This window comes from Mastigoproctus giganteus, chromosome 3 (assembly GCF_048544385.1).
Source record: "Mastigoproctus giganteus isolate SK-2022 chromosome 3, ASM4854438v1, whole genome shotgun sequence".
In the NCBI taxonomy this organism is placed as follows: Eukaryota; Metazoa; Arthropoda; class Arachnida; order Uropygi; family Thelyphonidae; genus Mastigoproctus; species Mastigoproctus giganteus.
The window spans coordinates 73,834,297-73,855,296 of NC_143577.1; positions in this window are offsets into that span (position 1 = coordinate 73,834,297).

The following is a 21,000-nucleotide window of genomic DNA, read 5'->3' on the forward strand; positions in this document are numbered from 1 at the left end:
AGAAATCTGTCCTGCACTGCAGAAGATATTCCATTTCGTTTCTTTTCTTTCTGTTTAGACTGCCAGTTTCTGATAATTTTCGTATTAAATGTGCCAGTGTTGACTGATTACAGTCAATTCTTATTATTTCGTATGCAAAATGTCTCTCTGTATTCAATGACAGCAACACTTTTTCTAGGTGGTATTAATTGTGAAAACTTTGCCTTTCTAATTGCACTGAATACAGTACTGGACTCGTGGCATATGCACTGTATTATACTGCCGCTAAGGTGATGCAATCATGTATGGCACGTAACATAATCTAAGAGAGCTTTCCAGAGATGGACCATGCAATAGGGTAATGCTGTTTCAAAACATATATGATATATTGCCAAATTTCACAGAAATACGGTGAAATTTGCAAGTGATGCAATTTTTTGAGCACCACTGTACGTACTAAACACTGATATCTTAGTCAGCGAATACGATTACAGGATTATTGCCCATCAATTGGTTAATGGTGTGTACCGAAGCAACTACAAACAGCACATTACATCAATGGATATGAATATTTAATGTACATTATTATTATAGTTTTACTTAAAGTGCCTCTCTGAGTGTAAATCCCTGGCATTCCAGTGCCAAAGGTATTTTGGTTTCACAATAAAGATTATATTTATTTATAAAATTTGACACTTCTGGAGCATTATATTGGTTTTATTAAAGTTCTAGTAAACATTATAATTAACGAGGAATTCATATAAACTATTTATTTTAAAATAATTTATTCCACATACAAATCGAAATGGAGAACAATTTCTATAGGGCAGTCGCTTTACTAACTTATATTTGTGAAAAACTCGTTGGCAATGAAATTGTTGTCCATTGTAAATAAACACGACCCTGTACACAAAAATTGCAATAGCGGAAGGGATTGTTTGTTTTAGGCCTAGTTCTTCAGTAAACGATTCTTCTGCCCAATGGCAAGCGTTACCTAAACACTTTCAGCTCCGTTCAAGTGCAGCGAGCCCGATCAGCAATCAGTGGATAGTACAATACACGCAACATTAGTCCAACCAAGCAGACCCAACAAGGGCAACATCTTTCGTTCCGTACCTTCTAACGAAGAATTAACTCTCAACAGCCAACTAACAACAAGAAATGATTAATGTTCCACTGATACAAGGAATATTACAGATTTCTAAGCAGTTTTCTAAAGCTTTCGGTGGTAACATTTGCGTGGCTTTAATATGGAGGCGCAGTGGATTAACTTTCTCCGGTGGGGGTGCCCCTTTATCTTTGTGTCTCCTAACTTATAGTTAATGCTCGCAGCTAATTAATGGTAAAGAATTTATCTTCGAGAGAGCTTTCAGAAATAAATTATCTTAAATGAGAAAATGATTAGTTCTCTGTACACATTAAGTAAGATAATGACATTAAAGCTCAGTGTAAAGGGACAAATTAGTGTTCGACGAATAATTACATCAAAGAGTTCTCTACAGAAACACTGACGAAGTAATAATAAAGGAAATTCGATAACCCATCCTCATTATCCTATAGATTAATTTTACAGAATACACTTAGAGTAAGGACAACGTCTCTCCATGAGATCTGTATCGGCTGCATATAAAGGTACATCACTGAGGTACATAAATGTGGTGACAAATAGGAGTCTTCTGACTATTTACTTTTAAGATTGATTATAAAATCTTTTTTGTGGTGTTCTATCTCGAATTAAAGGGAAAACTCAACACGAAAACTCCAACAAAAAAAAAAAAAAAATAGGAAATTTTAATGATTCAAAAAGAATTCATAAAAATATAAATACAGAATTCATAAAAAATTCTAAGAATGTTCACGTGATCATAAAAATTGGATGAGCAAAATTCATAACTGTCATGGAAATAAATATTCGGTTATTTTTCTTTCCGTCTGAAAAATATTTTCGGGTTATTTATCGCACTGGGTATACCATCACAAAACGGAAACCACAATGAAAACTCTCGTAACAAAGTAGCCGTTTATATCCAAGAAGAAATTTCTTACATTTTTGTAACTGTTTCTAGAATCGTTATTTCAGCGTGTTAGCAGGAATTTTGGCACTAATCCAAAATCACCGAAATGGCGGAATTCGTGTGTGATAGTTCACGTTTATTGACCTCTGGTTGTCGATATTTTTTTTTTTCTTTTTGTTGCCAAGATAAGATCTGGAGTAGACATTGAAGTAGATGGAATAAAATCATCAACAGTAGTTTACTAAAAAGCAAAATTGCGATGAACGAAGATTAATAAAAGAAATCGCACACCAGACAGTGGTCAATATATTACACAACAAATAATGTGGATGACAGGAAACGCTGCCAACTACATGCCGAAATGGTTGTTAAAATCTTATTAGTAGCGCCTCGGTCAATTTTTATCAATCTGGTTTATTCTTTCCACTATGAACAACTCTGCAGAAAATTATTTTTAAAAAGCGAGCAAGGAAAGTTCCAGCAACGGTACTGTAAGGCAAACAAACGCTAGTTGTCTGTTGTGATGTGACACACAATGAATCTGATTTGTTGAACGGCTGCTACTCTTCAGATCACGTGTGATCAGCAGCTACCAACTATTTTCATTGTCCAGTTAAAAGAAAACCAATGCATTCCGCATTATATCAGAAATTTTAGGGCTTTCTGAACTTATCTCATGAAAATACCATATCAGACTTCTCCGGGTTAATCAATCTCATTGAAGTGTGACTCAGCAAAAGACTTCTGATAGCATAAAAGTATTACGTACGTTTTGACAAAGTTTCTATAATAGGGCAGCTCTTGATTATGATTTCCACAATAACTTTTCAAAACTACCTTAATTTCAAAATTTCTTTGTGAATATCCAGAGAAAAACAATTCAGATGGAATTCTGTTTGATTAGTAGCACGCTGGGACAATAAATGAACAGAGAATGGGATCTCAAGGGTAAGGATTCTCAAATCCCCCCCTCAAATAAAAATGAAGTCATCCATCGACTAAAAGAATATCAGCTCCGAGTTTTAAAAGCACTAAAGTTTAATGATTTTCTATTCTACTGGACAATCCCGAGATCATAATTTAAGGATGTGTGTTGGTTATTCAAGAAGTATTTATTGCTTCTGCAATTCAAAAATTTCGAAAGAAGAGTACAAAGCATATGTGACAAATAACGTGTAGAATATTTCTTCGGCATAACATAGTGAAATTTATCTATTTGGGGGGGGGGGTGAATCGAATACATTGGGCACAGCGCACCAATGGAAATGGTTTGTCGAGTATTATAGCTGTTCACTAGCCGAATTGCATGAGGTGTGGACTGATAAACTAGGAGGAACTTACGAAGAGAGAGAAAGAGAACTGAGCTTCAGCCACATGAAATCAGCTAACTACAGCCGAAGATTCACGAATTCCTGTAGTTTCCGTCTCACCCACTATATTGTCACAGAGGACTTCGGGATGGTACGTTTTTAAAAGTAATCAATGTCAAGTTGCCAACATATCAGGCCAGTTTGCATTTTTGTTCATAGAAATAATAAAAAATTTTAAAAAAGCATAAGCTTTCCTATTAACAATTCCTCTAGTCTACAATAGAAATAAATTTCAGAACTTTTGCAAACATTGGCAGGGTGGTCTATCAAATATGAAGGGGAGAAACTTAGAAAAAAAATGTGATTTTTAGCTTTGGAGTTAACGTGAGTTTATTGCGTATTCGTTGCTCTCATTTTTGTGGCTATATTTAGGACTACTACATTGTAGGTCGCTTATTTAAACTTTACGTGAAAAGCTCGTAGTTAGTTATCGCTTTAAACCAAACCTGAATACCTATTTAAAAAAAATACAAAATATTACTATTAAAAGTATTCTGAAATTTTATTTTAAAGTTACCTCCTTCCTGCAAAATTAAGTTTATTCCACAGCACTTTCAAAATTGCTACGAAATTACTGAAGAGCTTATGACTAAAAGAGGGCAGTGCAATAGCTGCTGATTTCTTCAAGCTAATAGCGATTCGAATTAAAATATAATGCGCCTAAAATTAGCCAAGAAGTTCATAAAAGAATAGCTGATTTCTAAGATATAAACTTTTAAATTCTATTACTGCAAAAACAGCCTACCGTACTGTATTTTGACACCAGATGAAATATATTTGAGAACGTCCAGAGATAGATTATATTACTCAGTATTAACCATATTGTGAGCATTTTTTCGACAATAATTTAATTGCTGTTCTTTGAATCCACAATTATATTTGTAGCATCATGACAGACCATATTTTTCAGACATTCATGGACAAAAGTCAAAATGGTCACGAGAACAAGTATCGAACTTATAGGGAAACCTCTGATAATTATCCAATCATCTGAAAAAACCATAGCCAGCAGTTATTTAAGGAGAGCTGCAATATTAGGACAGGGCTTCACCTTGCATAAATACGGTAGGCAAGCAGTAACATTCTTAAGTATAGGGAGAAGGCACTGATGGCACAGAGTGCCGGGACGAAGCACTACAAAGGCTTGGCAATCAGAGAGTGGGTACTCTGGACTGATGATACATTTTCTTACAAAAAACTACTACAGACATAACAAATAACTTGGCAAACTCTCTCTTCATATCCAACCTCTCTGGAACTCTTCGAACACTCCTGTTTCTATATACATGTCGCAGAGATTGCGCTTCCATTGCCAAAGCAACATCGGAAGCAGCAAACGTTGTCTGGACTTACTGTCCCATTCAGATAACCACCCCAAAGGACTCATGCCTTTAAATTTGACTCTCATGTTTCTAATCGCCTTTAAGAAATTGGCCCCTGTTTAATGAGTTCATGGGTCGATATTCCCACAGTTCATTTCCACGTTTTGATAAAAAAAAAAAAAACTTATAGTTTAGAATTTGCGCCTTTTCTCTTCTTAATTAAAAACTGACTGTTGCTACACACTTCTATGGTAACTAGCAAAACAAGCAATATGGTGCATTTCTACCAACTAAACGCTGCCTATTAGAATTAACTTTAAAAAATGTTAAATTAAATAACTGTAATGGTTTCTTATTATGCGTCTTGGAAAATATTAATTTCACTTTCCATTTTACATTAATAAATATAAAATTAAATATATTGTTTTGTGATATGTATTGTATGTGCTATATATCGTTTCAATTAACTTGCTATTCTCCAGTTTCTCCAGTTCTTTGAAACTGTGAAGAAGTTCAACTGCGGCAATGTGAACAATCAAATCTGGCGATGTGAAAAATCCTAAATTAAATTATAAACTCATTTGTAATACCACACAGACGACTGCAGAAAGTTAAAAATAAGCTTGTCATCCGTAATTATGAACACAAACACTTTTCGAAAAGCTATTAATAGAATTGTAGTGACAACGACGCGGTGCACTATATTATCAACAGTATTTGGGTGACATCGTACGAGTTTTGATGCACAAATTAGTAAAGTGTAGGCCAGCTTTTGCTCTACTGAGAGCATGTTCCTCGTGGCTAGCACAGTGGGTATAATCACCGTCCTTCCCACATTGAGTGGAAAAGACCCGAGTTCGAATCCGGTCAATGACGCGAGGAATTTTCATGGCTTGTACCGTTTTAGGCGCATCAGCAATTCGGATCTGGATCATATTGCGCCGTATATATGCCTGGAAATTGCGAGTGCTCTCTAGTCGATTTGCTGCAAGAAAGACCATGCTACCCTCGACTGAGACCGTAAAAAAGTCTCGCCTTATTGACGGAATTCGAACTCAGATCTTTCTTTTCCATCCAGTTTGGGGAGGATGGTGATTATGCCAACTATGCTACCCATAAGGGCATTTTATGGGTATTTTTCACATAGCTGAGTTAGTCGGTCTCAGGCGAGGGTAACATGATTTTTTTCTTCTGGAAACTCGGGGTTTTTCTAGAAAACAGCAAATCGACCCCGCAATTTACAAATATTTTATATACGGCACAATATGGCCTAAGTTGCTGGTACGCCAAAACCTACAAAAATTAACAGCATCGGTCCATCGTAAAAATCGTTTGATCAATTTCCTGTAGATATCAGCAATAATGATTGTCGGAGCCTCGATACAGTGTCCGACTAGACTCAACTGTGAACTCTGACCTGTGCTCCTTTCTCCTAACCTTTTTGGGAATGAAGCATTACCTTCTCTGTTCTACGGAAAATGGAGTGAGTAACACCAAGAAATTGTAATTGTACGTTTTACTATTGGAAAAAGTCCAGGTCTGGACCTCATGGAGGTTTCTGTGATTAAAAGAATCTGGAAAATCAAACCTATCCTTATTTCTATCCTAATGAATTCTTGCCTTCGGTTTGGTGTTTACCCTGATCGCTGGAAAATTGCCAACTTAAAAATCCTTCCCAAGAGTCCTGGCAATCCAGTTGCCTCTCCTTCTTCTTATCGTCCAATTTCCCTTCTTCCTTTTCTTGGCAAGTTGTTGGAAAAACTTCTGGTTTCACGTTTCAAGGGTTACTATAACTCAAAAAATCTTTGTTCTTATTCCCAGTTTGGTTTCACGCAAGGTAAATCAACTACAGATGCAATTAATCTTCTCCTGAGCACTGTTCGAGCATCTCCTTCTAAATACGTTCTCGGTCTCTTTGTAGACTTCAAAGGGACCTTTGACACCTTATGGTGGCAGAGTGTCCTGGCGAGGTCTCCTGTCCTATCTACAAACTAATTTCTAGTTATTTCGATAATAGAAGCCTTGTGGTCTCCTCCGGTTTTTGCTCGGTTACGAGGCCGATTTCTAGGGGTTGTCCTCAGGGATCCGTTCTTGGCCCTGTTTGCTGGAACGTGGTCCTTGATGGATGGCTAAATGCCCCTCATGATGATATTGTCAACATTGCCTACGCCGACGATCTTGCCTTGCTTGTACCTGGGAATTCTCGTCTAGAATTGGAAATTAAAGCAAACCACATCTTGGATGATCTTCACATGTGGTGTTCCCTCCATAAACTCTCCATTTCAGTCCCTAAAACTAAACAGGTTCTTCTGAAAGGCCTACTGAATCGTAATCGTCCACCTGTGGTTAAAATTCTTGACCAGGCTGTTAAATTGGTAAGTGAATATAAATACCTTGGGGTGGTGATTGATGATCGTTTATCTTTCATTCCCCATTATAAGTACCTTCGGCAGAAAATCCGTTCTCTTACCGGCTGGCTGTTGCGTCTTGCCCGTTCCCTCTGGAATCTTAAGTCGTCTTCTCTTGGTCTTTACTACAAGTGTATCTTCATCCCCATCGTCTGCTATGGTGCTGGCGCTTGGGGCTTCAGAATTCTTAATTCACTGGTCCAAAAATACCTTCTGCAGGCGCAGCGGTCCTTCCTTCTCTATACTTGCAGGGCATGTAGAACTGTTTCTACTGATGCCCTGCTTGTTATTAATGGTCGTCTCCCTATCTACCTGGAAATTATAGTGCATTTCTTGTCTTACCATAGGAAATCTCTCTCTCCTGCCTCGGTGGGAGATTTTGCTAATAATTATGAGAACTCTACAAATGTTGATCTGGCCAAACTTTCCAATCTTGCTTTGGAAGAGTGGCAACACTCTTGGGATGATTCCTCTCTCGGCAGAATCACATACGCTTTCTTTCCTCGTGTTTTTATTAAAGATAAAAATTTTAACTGGCTTTAACTTGGGTTATTTCCCACTTTCTTAATCACGGGACATGGAATTAATTCTCGTTTGTATAGATTTGGACTCGTCCCCTCTCCTCTCTGCTCTTGTGACTCTGAGGAGACGGTTGAACATATTGTCCTACATTGTAATTTATATGTGGATTTAAGACAACAATTGTCTATCTGTACAAATGTATATAATTTAGATGATTTTTGGCGCCTGGTTGGGTCGGCGGACTCTCTTTCCGCCTTCTCTTCTTTTGCTAATAGTGTCTTCCGGAGAAGAGCGGCTTTATCAAGGAATAACCCTTGATTTCGTTATTTGTAGTGTGGGCAACGGTGGGTCTCATTTGAGACCCAACGGCTAAAAGACCAGATGAACAACGGTACAAAACATTACACACTACAATATCCATACACTTTTAAACCTCTGGCCTCTACAGTGTTCTGTATCACACCACAATGTATATTACGCGGAGATGGGGGAAACCCCTGGTGCCGTTAGACCCTAAAAACACTATACACTATACACTATTTGTTCTTAATATTTATATATATTACTGTATTGATTTTTTTTTTTTTTTGAGAGGAGTTTCTTCCTTGCCTAAATTGTCTTGTGTTTTGGACGCAGAGTTTTTGCGTCTTTTTCTGGAGACTTGTTTCAGGTTTTTGCCTGGCCGAGTGGGAGAGATGGACCTCTCCTCTCCCACTTCGAACTCTGTCCGGGTTGCCTGAAATGATTTTCTGTGTTAAATTGTATGTATTTTGTAAATACTGTAATTATCTTCATGGTGCTTTTGTTTGATTTGTTGTTTGCTCTCAGAATTGAGAGTAACTGATTTTATTGTGTTTTAAATCAGCAGTTAATCTTAAATGTTTATATTGTACATTACTTGTGTAGTTAGCTCATTATTATGTTGAAGAGACAGTTTTTCTCTTCTTGCGTTGTCTGTTTGGCTCTGAGGAGTGGGATGGACCTCTCCCTGCTCCCTCAGATCCAACCTTCAGTTGGCTATTCTGGTTGAGTGAGATGATTTTCCTCTCTAGCCTGTCTTACTGCTGGCTGCTTTTCTTGCTGCTTGTGTTTTGATTTAATTTTGTTTTCCTGCGGGACTGATTATTTGTTGTATTTTTCTTTCCTGCCTGATTGCAGCTGCAATCAGTTGGGTTTTTGCTAGTACCATATAGTTCTTAGTCTAGCATTTTTAGTTGTAAATGGGTTTTGGTTCTGAGGGGTGGGATGGACCTCTCCCCGCCCTCTCAGATCCAATTGCTTTGTTGGCAATTGACATCCATTTTTTTTTTTTTTTTTTTTTTTTTATTGCTTACCTATGCATTATTGTTAATTCTACGTGTCTTGTTATTTAAAACAAGTTTTGTTTTTCGCAGCTTGTGGTAGCAGCTTTGCACTTGCTGGTTATGTATATATGTTTATAGATTAGATTACTTGTGCAGAGACATTTTCTCTGCATATTAATTAATTATTGTTTAATACTTAACTTATTATTTTGATCTGTTATACTTAGATTTAAATTTAGAATTGCTTTTGATTCGGTTAACTAATTTATTTGTACAGTATTTATTGGTTTTGCCTTTGGCATATCTTTGCCTTGGGTGAGTTCTGTTTGTCTCTTTGTGTTTTGTATATATGTTTCTGCATTTCTTCTGGTTGACTATTTCTGTTAATTTCTTGGTTGACTAATTTTTCAGCCAAGATTTTAATTACTTATTTTGTAAATATTGTATATTTTACTCTCTGCTTATGCAGTGTAATTTGTTAATATGTTTACTGCTATGTTTCATATCGGTGACATAAGTATTTATTATTTATCTTAATTTATTCTTTTAAGTGGCTATCTAATAGCCACTTGTACATTACCTATGTTCTTTCCTTGAGACTTTTCTTTTTCCCCTTGTCGGTGCAAGTTGGGTTTCCTTCCCGGCTAGGGGAATCTTTCTTTCAAATGTACAAGCCTTCAGGCTTCAAAATTTTACCTCTTCAAGCTCTCTCGCTTGTTAGATTTTCCAACTAGTGTTTTCCTCTTTCCTGAGAGAGTGTTTTGCTCTCATTTCTTCTTCTACTTTCTTTTCTCCTACTTTATCCTCCCTATTCATTATTTACTATAACCGGGATTCCACTTGTTGGAATCCCACTAAGTGTAATTTAGATAGTTCCTGGAGCGCCTCCACGTGGCTAGGGACGGGAGTCGGGACGCAGGTAGCTTGCTCCCTGCCTCCCGGCTGCTAAGACTCCAGGGCCGGCAAACAACAACCATCACAACACACATATATACTTACACACACACACACTTACCGGCTATAAATAACCTACAGATGCTACAGCGGTATATAGGGGTAACCCTGGAGGCCGCAATAAATACAAGAATACCTTGTCCCTTGTACGTTTTGGCATCAATAGTTTTCAGTACCAATGTGCAGTCTGAGCCTGAACCACGAGAAGCAGCCCACACCATAATCCAGCTGTCTCGCAGTTCAGTGTGGCACAATACATTAGAGTGGATGACATTCTTCAAACATTCCCTACATCTGTATCAAACTGATTTTATCTGAAGATTGCGAACACGAATGTGAAGCAGGCCCATTCTATAGGACCCGTTTTTACTGTTCATTGGAGCATAAATGATGAGCCAGGGCAACTTAATGGTGTGGTGTTTGTTCACGTGATATGTGGCTTTGTGAGCAACAGTTCTGTCATGAAGACCAGTACCATGCAGATCCCGTGGACATACACTATTCTAACTTTTGTTGGAGTAGTGGAATTTCAGGGTAACTAAGGTCATAAACCGTCAGTATATTGTGTCTTCTGACACAATATACTGACTTTCGTTTACCTGTTTTGAGGGATGAAAAACTCGAGTTTCCGAGAGACAAAAATACGTATTTAAATGGCTACGGTAAATAAAAAAGTTCATTCCACAGGAACGGGACTTATGCAGGATTTCTGCATATGGTATGAAAGGACCGCGATCATAAACACTTGGTAACTACGAGAAGTATGCCTCTTTCAATTTATATTGAGATTTCCAGTCTCTCAATAATAATATATAGGCAATTTATATAGATGTCACTGTGGTTTCACGAATAAATTGGAGGTTCTGCATGTCCAGGATGAACCTGTAATAAGTGTCAAATTAATTAATAATGTCAAATTGCAATTGTTTATCGTACAGATAACAATAACAGTGTGAACTCAGTTTCTTTAACATTTCAAATTATTTTGATTTATTGAGGTTTATTTCCAGACGGTATTACTTTTACGGACACAGCACTTCTAAAAATAAAACAAAAAGCAGTTTATCTCGAGATAATCAATTCTGCTTCTCATCAAGCAAAGAAAAGTCGGTGCATCGGTAAGACTTCACCAGTTAGATATGGCAATATTGTAACGTAGGTCCATAGAACATTAAGTATAGATGTTCTCCATCTATCCTGTTATAGTCACTCTTTTATTCTTACGTTCTGTGCCCCTCCTACCACCGAATGTATAAGACTGAAAACATGAAATATTCATGACCACGGAATTGAAATTCAGATCATCTGGCATACGGTCAGTTCACAGTTTCGCTGTAGTCATTCTGCATAGATTGCTGTACTTGGTAACATTCTTATCTGCGAGATAGTACGACCAGTAAAACTAATCTTTCGAATCGGAGACATTACTGAGATATTTTGCCTACTTTATCACAACAATACTCTCTTTGGGAGAACATAAAATACGTCACAGGTACTTTTTCCAAACTCCACTTTCTTCCCATGCACAAATGGAAGTATTTTGAAAGCCATGTGGAATTCAAGTGAACTAAAGTAATAGATTTCTCAGAAACTCACTACATCTACCCGTTTACATCTTGGCGAAAACTATTTCCCAGTATAATTTTAAAGTGCAAACACTGAATAAAGTATGCGAAATCTCCGTCCCTTATTCTCCAAACTATTATTCCTTTCGCCGCGCTATATTAAATGCAATCACCGTAAAAGAGACACGGACAAATCAGTGAAAGTAGGAATTCAATTTTCCTGAACTTCGTCCATGAAATTTTACATAAATGCATTATCCAACTGAACCCTGAAATGAGTAGCAAAATGCAATGCGATGGCAGGGATTACTACGTTTAGATATAATGGTACTGTTTATAAATAGAATGCATATATTTTCGCAATGTATGCGCTTATTTAATATTAAAAATTCATGGATACATATCAAGCAAATCGATCGGATCCAAAAGAAATCATTATTTTTGTAAAATCTTACATTTTAAGAGTAATTGTACTGGATATTAATTTTCTCAAAGAAACCTTCAATGACCAAGAAATATTTCCTGAAATAACCAACCACGAAAAGAATAAATTCACGAAACCTCCCTCCAAAGGTTTGGAGAATTTATTTATTAATTGATATCGAGGTTCCGATTTTATTGAAATTTGAAATGGCTCGACAAATATTTCTAAAAGAGTTAAATTTACTATTCCAAGAAATTTTGTCTACTGGTAGTCGAGTAGACAAGTGCAAAGAAATGGTGAACACAATAGGCGATTTAGACATATCAATATTGTACGCATGCAATATAATAGCATATATTTTATGCATACAGCGCCTATTATCTATTCATCCTCCTCATGTAATACCTAGGCTCCTAATAGATAGATTTTTATAAAATTTTATATTTGCCTCTTTTGGAGATATGTCTGGCTTTCTCAAATTTCATTAAAATCGGACTAATAGAAACTGGCAATTATTTCTTCGTCCTTCCACATGTAATAACTGGACCCCCAGAGAACGAATTGTTGTAGGGTTTAAGGAGCATCTGAAACTTAAGCAATATTGTTCAGTATATGTCTGTAAATTGCGTGTGTCTCTGAATGGAACTTTCACCCAAGATTCTGGGAGAAAAAACCATGCTACGCTCACCTATTGTAATTTATTAACGCGTCTAAAAATTTTACTATTAACAACGCGTGAAACGCGTTGTTCCTATCTTTGATAAATTAGTCGATCATGGTGATGGCTGCATGGTTTTCCATCCCAGGAATACTTACAGCGTACAGAAAACTCAATTTATAAACACCTTGTGAATTTAGTTATAACGGCTCTTGATCTTAGTGATAATAGACACTGTGCTACTCGAGAGTTTCCAGTATAGCTTATTAAATTTATTCTTAATATATGTTTGTCAAAAGATCTTATCCTACAGTTCTGCATCTACAAAGGCAAATTATATTCATTCAAAAGTTCTTGAAGAGAATAGAGTTTATGATATTAACTAGGATTTAATTAATTTATTATTAATTACAATCTTACTGCTTACAGCCGAATACGAGTTACAAAGGCATTCTCTTGAGTACTGCGGCGTAGTAGAGGATCTCACTGACTGCTTTAAATATTTTAGCAACAAATTGTATAATGCACCAATATTACCGATACCGAATGAATTCAGTATGGATATGTAATGGGGTAGTTTTGTATCAAATACGAAAGTTTTTTGTAATTTTTTTCACAAAATAATGAAGTGATTATGAAGTGAATATATTATGTACAGAGCAGCTCATCGCCGATCATCGATAACAGCTCCCTTGCCAATTGAATAATCACTTCAATCGGCAAGCATTATTTAAAATGTCCACATTAAATTTATGTTTGAAAATTTCTTGCCAAATAATATCCGACCCAGGTTATTATAATGCTGGCTTGTTGTAGCATTTTTTGGCGTATCAGCACCTTAGGCCATATTACAGTTTGCTGGACGAAAAACCGAGTTTACGGGATAAAAAATCATGCTACACTTGCCTGAGACCGACTAATTCAGCTGAATTGTAGGAAAGACTCATAAAAATTCCTTGCATCATTGACGGGATTCGAACTCTGATCTTTCTTCACTCGGTGTGGGGAAGGACGGTTTAATACAAGTTTAAAACAAGGTTTAATCAACAAATTAATAGGTTTCCTTTCACAGCGAGGGACTGATCATTTTTGTTTAGTTTACTTGCAGCAGACAGCGAAGGAAGAATGGATACATTTTCCTGCTGTATCTATCCCACCTTCACTGCAGTCGTCAGTTCAACTGTAGAAGAAGAATGTATTTGCAATCCAATTCATCCCAAAAAGTATTCGATCGGATTCGGGTCTGAGTGGTTTTGGCTCAGTCAGATCATTTGCCAGACTTCCTTTTCCTCAAACCAAGTTTTTTTAATTGTTCACTGTACGTGATGGACCCCATTTTCCAAGCAATTGTCTAGGATATCAGTGCAGATATTGGATCGCTGGTTTTACTGGCGACTTTTTTGATTTTTTTTCACTACATCCAACAGTTCCCCCCCCTCCCCCCAAGAGAAGCAGTCCACGACTTCGGCTAAGTCACCAGGAAAATTTCAAACACCTCAGTTCATTGTAATACGATAGACTGCGCTAGATGACGTTCTCTAGACATTCTCCACACCCACACTCGACCGTTTGGCCTGCAGACTGTGTAACACGACTCATCTTGACATAGGACCTGTTTCCGCTGTTCTACGGTACAAAAAAGATGGGACAAACACCATTGCAAACGATGTCTGGTATTCGATTGTCTGGTTTGCGAGAAAACAGCTCTGCTATGAGACGCCATGCTGTGCAACTCCGTTCTAAGCCTGGACTGACTTACAGACAACTACTGTGGATATTTGGAGTTTCAACGTATCATTTTCCAACGACTTCGATCGGTTTTGGTTTTCATAATTTTCTTCAGCAATCGGGAATTTCTTTCCTTTTCTTTTTTGACATTTCCCGATCATTTGTGAAGATGTTTGTTTTTTCGAGCATTAGCAACTAAGGCAATATTGCTCCTGGGATATGCAGTGGTCATTCGCTGACCTTTCCGCATCCTCCGTATTTGGAGGTGACGGGCTCGAACCCCGGTCTAATCAAGAAGCTTGTGCTACGCACTGCTGCTCCTTCCCACCTGGCTACGGAGGCGCCTCATTTGTGAAGAGATTCGTACTTTACCCACATCTCGTTCGTGCAGTTCCCTACAAAGGGAGGTGCGTCCGTCTACTTTTGGCAGAGTAGTATATCTTTCGCTTTAAATGAATAATCAAATAACGTACTGCTACCTGAATCTCTCAATTCTGAATGATCTGACTGCGGGAAAAATACTATCCCGTTTTCTGCATATTCTGAAAGGGCAGTGTACACTTAATTGCACAGTGATATACAGAAAGCGAACTTATTCAATTAGAGCTTTTCTTCTGCTTGTAGGAGGTGGATGAGCTCAACTTTCTACTTCACCGACATCAGCACGTCACCTTGCATGTCACACTAAGATACTTTAATTCGTTCAGATAAGGCGAAGGAACATTTAAGCGTCCACCATCTGGGACATGTATTAAAATAATGCGCTACCACTTTTATACTGTTTACCATTAGCTAGCACACGTAGCATTTTCATCCGAAAATCTATTAGCCAATGAAATTAGCATTTATGCTGCACAGCTGTGCAGTCCAGAGAACTACCTCATGTATCATTTTTGTTCAGTTCTGCAAGAAACACGAACCCAGTCCTGTTATTGTCCATTAATTTTAATTACTCTTATCGGCTTACCGACTGTTCCATATTTCACGACATTAATTTTTCCACAAGCAAAACGCTACTTCGTGTTAACCTAAAGCAGAGAATGTGTATTCCAATAATGTTTTGTTGCAGCACGAATAAATTTACTTATCAAATACAATGGTTCTCATATTCATAAATATCAATTAAGGGAAATATATTAATGAGAGCGCTATTTTGCTGCCCATTATGCAGGAAAAATGCATCACCTTTGTGTTATTAGTAAAAGGACCAATATTTAACGCATGACAAAAACTATTTCTCTTTTTATAACCGACTCTCATTGTTGGAATGGTTTTCGGTTTGAAAATTCGACAAAGTTTTCAAAAGTTTCTCGATGAATAGCGCTGACACATGAGAACTAGTAAAGTATGTTTGGGAATGCCATAAATCTCCATTACACAGCAATGTTAAATGATGGTCATAGTAAATATCTTTTATGTTGGACAAGATTTAGATTTCCCATTATGCAGCGCTCACGTTAATTCATTAAAATCGTTAAAAAACTGTAGTGCGCACCCCTACGCTAATTTCGTAATGCGTAAAATTAGAAGCATAATCCATTTTGTTGATATATATTTAATTGAAATACAATGGAAGGACCTCGCGGAAGACCTTGTATTTTTGGGAATATTCTCACTACTGCCAAGGATACGAGGTCCTTCATGGCAGTTGTAATAGGGGTTTAGGGGCATCAGCTGCTAAAGTCATATAGCTGTATACTGTCTGTAAATTGCGTGTGCTCTGTGGTCGATTTTCTGTTTGCTGGATTAAAATCCGAGTTTCCGGGAGAAAATTCCATGCTACTCTCGCCGGAGACCGACTAGCTAAGCCATATTGTGAAAAATACCCATAAAAATTTCTCACATCATCGACGGGACTCGAACTCAGGTCTTTTCCACCCGGTGTCGGAGGAAAGCGAGTCTCCTCAACTACGTGCCACCCACGAGGGCCTCCGTGGCAATAGAGTGGTAAAGCCAATTGTCACTTGCATTGAGAGGTTATGGCTACGAATCCCGTCAGAAACTAATGGCATTATTGAAGACCACGTAAATCGAAACTACAGCAAGTCGACCATAGGATAGGGAACAGAGCACCCCATAAGTTATACTGGATTCCTCAGATACAGCACAACGTGTAAATTGATCCCTTGAACACTTGCCTGTACAGATACACATCAAAATCGTATGAACTGGTGCACCATGGCCACAGAAACTGAAGACAACACTTTTACCTCAAATCGATCGGTAGGCAAGAAGCCGTCTTGGGGCATGGTAGCATGATTTTTTTCTCTCTAGGAAACACGTTTTCTGCTTCCAGCAAATAGCCAACTCGACCAGAGAACGCATACAATTTACATACATAATATACTATGGATATGTGAGCTACTTTCTCGCGTAAACCAACATTAAAAAATGTCTATCCTTCACTCACCTGTAACTTATCAACCAAAAATGGACTTATCTCAAAGCTCTATCACCCTTCCGAACTGATAGCTGTATCGTTGCTTTATATCGCCTGTAATAAACAAAGTACAGATTACTATGCTACATAACCATTCCGCTTATATCAACACTGTGTAGTCTACTGATGCGTCGGTTGTCTCATTTCTTGTTCTTTCCTGCCTTAATTTGATTTAAATAAATCATAAACTTTCCCAATCTTTTAATCATATTCTATATCCTTTTTTACATTGATTTCGAGAAGATGGGTCCGAGATTATGAATCTCATCTTCTCAATCTGGAAACTATCAATCCCCTACTAAAATCTGTCAGCTCTATGGTCTATTTTTATTGTTCTATTTCACAACGCAGTTTCAAACGCGTTGTGAAATAGCCCAATAAAAATTCCTCGAGTCATTAGCATTAGCAGAGGCATATATATGTCATTGAGGAGGTCTCGAACTGAAGTCCCTTTCACAAGATATGGCGAAGACATTGTGATTCTCGGTCCTCATGCTTTCTTTCAATGTTAGAGAAAACAATACTCACAACCCTCATTACTCATACGTTACCTTATAGACAGTCGCAAATATATTACGAGACAGCAACAATCAGCAACCTTCAAATGACAACTGTCCATATCATCATAGCACCTGATGAAAGGTCTGAAGTACTGTTAACTTTTCTAGATTTGGAGGTGGGTTTGGACAGTGTTAGTATTCCAACATCTTCAATCTTTCCTAATATTGAAGATACTTTAGTGTTCCTAATATATCTTCAATCTTTCTATAACATTAAAGGCGAACACCTCAAGTTCCTAACATTGCTACAACAGAACCATTATGTTCATTGTGGGCTGCCAGAGCTTCAGAGAAACATTAAATGTGGAGATGCTACAAGGTAGTATTCGATCGGGCCTTCTATTTACAGCAATAATTGCACATTTAGTGAATAATAGGACTGACATAATATCGTACAGGGACGATTTAAAATTGTTGACAACAATAAAGCAATCTGATAATGTGGAAGATATAGTTGATGCAATAATATTGACAACAGCTTCACAGAAATGGGAAATATCTCAAATTCTTCGGTCTGAACATTAATCCAGACAAGTGCGTTTGCATTGAAACTCACTCCGATAGTCACACAGCCTGTGCACGATGGCGAATCATCAAAAGAGTTGCAAATTATCGTGACCTTGGATTGATCTTAGACACAAAATTAAAGTTTAACCAATATCTTGAAGGGCTGCGTCTTAAAATTAGCAGGAACCGGTGGATGGCAAAACAGCATGTCACGGACCCGGTAGAAACCAAGAAATGCATCCAGACCACAATTTACCAAAGTACACCTTATAGAACAGAAATTTTGGGTTGGGTGACCAAAGATACATTAAAACCGCTGTATTCAGCAAAGTTTTAGTTAACGGGCCGCTTTGAAGTCTAACTACAAAAGAGAACTACCGCTATGGCCAAGGCATTTGGTTTGGAACGACTGCCAGCGATGATAGAAGAGAGTCGTTTGACTTTTACTATGAAAATGCTCCTGGGAGAGATCTATGCCCCCAATTTCCGTAACGTAGTCAGATGTAGAGTTCTTCCTACTGTGCACGAAGGCAATTTCACAGTTGTACTCGAGCTGTGGAAGTTTGCATATGTCCGAGAGATTTCTTAGGACCCAAACGCTTACAATGGTACAATGAATGCGAATCGGAACCAGCTCGCCTAAGATAAGCAATAAATGTGAAAGACTTTTCAAACAGGACACGTATTTCCCCTCTACCCAGTAGTGTGATGACCTGAATACATCAGTAGAAAGATTTTCTAATGTAGTGCAACGTAAGTTTGTTATGAACTGTCTATCTTTCAGCTACGGCTTTGAATATGACATTTTATCAAATTGTGAGGTGCTGATTTTTATTATATTAAGTCATTTTAAGGTGTTTCCATGTCCTGTATGTACACTGCCCTACCATTAATATCCGGATGCACCTTCATGGATGGGGAAACAGGTCCTATGCATGCAACACGTCACAAAACATGCTATAAACATGCACACTGGGCTTCGGAACAGAAAATTGCAAAAGTGCAAAATTACCTCAACAGAATTGATCACCTCAACAAATGCTAGACGCCAATTAACATGGTGTAAGGAGAACTAATCCTGGACTGTAGAGCAGTGGAAAACAGTCCTATGGACAGACGAGTCGAGATTCGTACTCTATCATTCTTTTGGCCGTTTCTGGGTGTGGCAAATTCCAGAGGAACAGTTCCTTCTTGATTGTATCCTCCCAACAATGAAGTTTGGTGGAGGCAGTATCATGGTATAGGGCTCCTTTCATAGTTTGGCTTGGGGCCATTAGTCCTTATCAACAAAACTATGAATGATGTGCAATACCAGGACATCCTGGACAATTATACACTTCCAAGATTATGGCAATATTTCGGGGAAGGACCATACCTGTATCAGCAAGACAACGCGCCATGCCATACTGCTCGGGTCGTAACAGAGCTTGAGGATATGGATGTGGAAAAGTTGGATTGGCCAACCCAGAGTCTAATCGAGCATCTTCGGGATGTTTTGTTTTGTCGCGTATATGCACGTCGAAATGGCCCAAAGAACAAGGCCAAACTGGTGGCTGTGTTAAAGGCCGAGTGGAGGAACGTATCACCTGACATTTATAAAAAGCTGGTTGAGAGTATGCCGCAAAGATTGAAGGCCGTCATAAAAGCAAAAGGTTTCAGCACAAAATATTAAATTGCACAATAAAAGTTTTTTTTTTTTTTTTTGTCTAAAGGCGAGTACCGGATATTAATGGTAGGGTAGTGTGTATGTATATCAAACTATTACGATTGTATAATACGAGTAATTAATCAATAAAGGTCACCTTAACGACGGCCACTCTACACTCTCTTTCTATATGTGAATAATGAAACTTTTCATCCAGATGTATGGAGGTATGTATTAGAGTATTAATCTTTTATTTTAAATTTTATTTCTTAATTTATATATATATATATATATATATCCAGTGAAACGCCTAGCAACAAGCTATGATCGGTAGGACGAGCAGGCGTCCTACCTAAACATTTGCATTTCAAATTCACCTTAAAATATTTCTTATTTGAACTCGAAGCCACCTAGGAACAACTCAGCGAGTTATATGCAGATTTCCCAATACGGGATTTATGAGCCAAGTTTTCTACACAAAATGGCTTACTTGGGAAGTTTAATGGCTGCTCGTCCAGTACTTCATAACACGAATATTCCAAGTTGTGTATATCTTCTTAAAAGAGAAAACTTGGAATACCGGAACTAAAACTTTACTGTGCTCAATGGAATTAAACTTACAGTTTTCAAAGACTGAATATTCTCAATGGAACATAAGTTAGTTATGAAACATTCATATCTCAGCTCCATAAGCAAACGAGCACGTGCGCTATGTATAAATCTTTTAAAATTTCGGTCTCAACAAGATTACAGCATACCAAGTTAATTAAATACAGTCTGCAAAACAATTAGCGAAAGTGAATACCTTCGGCATCTTTCTTACATTTTATCTCTGTTATAATTCGTAGATATGCAGTTTGGGTCTTGTTTTCTCGTTTAGCTTGTATTTTTCGATGTATTCCTCTAAACAAAACCATTTCCGAAGAACTTACACCGTTGTATAATTAATGTACTTTGTTTTCGCATGCCCTTCTTTGCTACTCTTTCATTCCCGAAGTTGTCTTTCCTTTTCTTCCAGGAGGTCCGCGTAATTGCTGATTAAAATCACTGTGCCGATGTATCTCCTTAAAGAACACTTCATTTTATAATGAACTAAATTCACAACCTCTAATTATTTCTTCAACAAAACAATGCACGTTGTCATAACACGAAGATAACAGATAAAACATAAGATGAAGTTTTCACGTGTCCTTGTCTTCAGGCAGTGCGCCTTTTGTTTCAAATCTCAGCCAACAACTAAATATTCAGGCATTTAATTAATTTTCTCTCGCTACGAAAAGTGCACTTTGTTCGGTTCAAAGATTGCTGCTTACTAAAAGGTGTTTTCATTGGGTTCCCAACGTGAATTTTCTGTTAAAATGAAGCTAATTTTCTGTTTTGTAAGAGTGGCTGTTTAGAAACTCGGCCGGACGGACGGCTTTGTGGAAGCCCTGGTTTATTTTGATAACGCTGCTTCACCAAACATAAAACAAAACTAATCTGAGTATTTTACAATAACCAGATATTTTCCTAATTTCCTGCGGAGGCTTTTGTCTGGAACTAGAAAACATAATGCACTTCAAAACTTCGTGCCTTCCTTAGTAAGTAAAAGAATCTTTC